Source organism: Acyrthosiphon pisum, unplaced genomic scaffold, assembly GCF_005508785.2.
Source record: "Acyrthosiphon pisum isolate AL4f unplaced genomic scaffold, pea_aphid_22Mar2018_4r6ur Scaffold_12;HRSCAF=46, whole genome shotgun sequence".
Lineage (NCBI taxonomy): Eukaryota > Metazoa > Arthropoda > Insecta > Hemiptera > Aphididae > Acyrthosiphon > Acyrthosiphon pisum.
In genome coordinates, this window is record NW_021761552.1 from 12,879 (window position 1) to 16,312 (window position 3,434).

Genomic DNA, 3,434 nt, shown 5'->3' on the forward strand with positions numbered 1-3,434 from the left:
GAAAATTGATTTTTTGTTCCCAGAGGAAGAACAACACCAGACTTTACGGGCGTTTTCTTATAGGAAGCATTTCTGGGGGGGCTTGGTACATGTTTTCTATTTGTTTTTTTTACATGGGGTAACAAAAACAGATTCATCAGTTATGTTTTCTGGTATAATTGGAGTACTACTAGGTATTAGTGGATCTCTCTCAGTTCGAATAAGTTCGGTCAAAAACGCCAATTATACCTCTCCCAGGTTTAATTTTTTAATTCGCGAATTTATTGAGGGCTGCCATCGGATATTTTTTTTTGGAAACACTAATGTAGTTGAGCCTATTTTTCGTTTGCATAGACACCACCAATTAGTATGTGGATAGGTAAACATAATTAATTTAAATCAAAACAATAAGTACAATAACTTACCTGTTTCCGTATGTGATATCTAACAAATGACATCGTTAAACAGTTTAAACTTTTAATTAGTTAACGTAAACTGCAAAAGTAATATTGTACAATGTACATTTGTTAGAACGTGTATTCAAATTTAGAGCGATTTATAACCTAACTTTCAATTAACATTGGTTTGTCATAAACATACTGTAATGATGACAATAATATGCTCGGTATAATTATAGTGGCAATGACGCCAATAGAATTTAATATTTATTTATGTACTTTTAAAACAAATAATTATTAAGTGACATAGGGTGATATCTACTTTATAATATCAAAGCAATCGAATATAAACTAATAGTTTGGCACCCTTGAAATTTAAAGAATGCAACCCAACGTACAAGGTTTCTTATCATTAGCCGCCCGAAAAGTAGTCACCTAGCTTTGGTCACCCAACTTCACACACGTATGTATGTATTATACTTAAACCATACCTTTATAATACCTTTATAAAATACGACACGCGATACCTAACCACCCGACTATTCTTTAGATGACTGGATTAAATATGACGAGAAAACTTACACCTAAAAACACAATCATCGGTCTATAGGATACCGGAATACAGGTGTCGTATACATTCCAAGATTGAGTGATCAAGGCTACCCACGTTCATTGATCGAGTTCTCTTTTCTAAGTTCCAACTGCGTACAATACAGATAACTGTCTACTGATAAGGCTACCTTCAATATCCGCCTTGTCAAATTAGTCTCGGTGAATGCACTTTTATATTAATTATTTTTGATAATAGCTAATATATAATACTATGTTTTAGAAATGCACAAGTGTATAGTGTGCGGCAATAAATCTAGGTACACAAAGGTCAATCGTCCAGGAGTTATTTATCATGGGTGAGTATCAATTGGTTCTAGAAATTTACTCGCTCAAACTGTTGTGAAAAACGCACATGGATTTTTGAATCATATTATTGATATGGTTCATTATCCTGGTGCGGGAATTTTGAACCGGTTGCGCTTATTAATTTCTACTTTGTGTCCTAACCTAACATTAGTAATTTATTGTATTCGTTGATATTTGTTTTAATATAGATTTCCAAAGAATGCATACATGAGAAGAAAATGGTTTAAAGTTTTTGGGATTGATCGTTGCCATGATTGGCAACGTAAATGTAGTGATCATTTTTTAGAAGAAAACTATAAGCCAGGAAAAAAGTGATTTTTATTTTCAAATGCTATTCCCCAACCTTATCATCGAAATGGTTTTCCTTCTAAGTAATACTTCTGGATCTCTATGATTTCATTTTTCATTTTCAATGGTATTTTTATTTTTATATAGTTATGCTACTCAAAGTAATGATGTTGAAACTGGAAATAATGTAATTTTAACGATGGAACAAAATATTATACAGTGAGTTAATGAAAATTGTATCAGACTTGATTTTGTATTTACAATTATTTGAAAATCTATAAATTTGGCTTATTATGATGAAAACGATTGCATAGAATCTGAATTTTAAAAAGAGGAACATATTGAAAATGCTATTGAAAATAATATTAAATCAAGACGGTCATCTACACTTACTAGAAAAATGAGGATATGAGTAATAAAAATATGGCTGTGAGTAAATAAGTATTAATACTTTTAATAAGCATTGTCAATACAGCCTGAAATCTTTATCTTTTTTATGATTTTTCATGTTTTCCTTATTGAATATGTTGGGCTTTGGTCCTGGTTTCTCTTCTTTAGTAATTTAATGCATCTAATTAGACACGTTTTAATATAAGAAAGAAGATATTATTAATAAATTAGAATAAAGCAAACCCATGCAGTAAAAACACTAGTTCATTACCAACATTAAAAATTTAATAATGTTAAGTTGCAACTGCAATATGTAATTATTGATTTAAACATTTTAATTTTAATTAATTCTGTATTCATTTTCATAAATCTATCCTTAACAACCGCGGAAAATATATAAATTACTTATTTTTGTTGGATAAACATGCTTAAAATAGTAATTTTCCCTCATAACTCAGTTAATCCAAGATAATCACTTGGGGATGTCCTTTTCAACAATCTTTGTCTGATGTTATATTTATATTTTATAATAAAACAGTATTTAAAATGTATATCATAATTTAAAATTAAAATTCTTTTTTCAATTCATTAGCACCTAATGCTTTGCCTATGTCAATTAATGAGGTGCCTGTATTGAGTACATATGAAGATCAATTCATAAGCCCAATAGAAAATGAAGCTGCTGAACAGTCGTCAGAAGAAAAAAAACAATTTAAAAGGTACTATGTAAAAAATTCTTACTAAAATACATTTTAACTTGTTATTGAAACCCAACATTAAAATCAAATACTAAATAAATAAATATTCTTTCAGATAATACAGATAATACTTTCATGACAATTGACCTTGCAATTGATGATTCATCTATATTAATTATTGGCAACTTCATTCCACAATGTTAGAGTTATCTATAATTATATAAAATTATAATATATTATTTAATAATGAATCAAAAAATGAAATAAAAAACACCTTTTCATTACTATCGTCGATTACTTAATATTATTTGTTTTTTCGTATGTTTGGCCATTTTTAGAAAAAACATTGTTTATTTGACCTAAATCATCTATATAACAGTGTTTATATCTGAAAGCGTATAATGATTTTATTTTTTCCAAATTTTAGCTTTGTTAATATTTTCATTCCATAAATTTAATACAATCTGCAATTCATTTATAAATTATTAATATTATATTATTATATTATATTATTTTACTGACCGTAATAAAAATGAATATCTGTTATTATCATTTCTATTTATGTTTCAAAAATAGACTAATGATTTTTATATAATAAATTAACATTGTTTTTAATCCTTCATCAATCAAAAAGATTTCTTGTTTTTTATATTTCCCCATTTGAAGCTGATTTTTCTGTTAATTCCTTAAGATCATTAATTATTGCAATAATATCTGTAGACAAAGTTTTATAATTATCATAATTTCTTCCAAACTTATCTGT

The 3,434-nt window shown here is 27.8% G+C and overlaps 1 long non-coding RNA gene across 1 annotated transcript; it reads left to right on the top strand.

Moving 5' to 3' along the window:
• Nucleotides 1-1,816: 1,816 nt before the first annotated feature.
• LOC100571521 lies at nt 1,817-3,108 on the top strand. Its single transcript, XR_003839920.1, has 3 exons — nt 1,817-2,012; nt 2,566-2,692; nt 2,787-3,108. It is a non-coding gene; the product is annotated as an uncharacterized LOC100571521 (long non-coding RNA).
• Nucleotides 3,109-3,434: the final 326 nt, after the last annotated feature.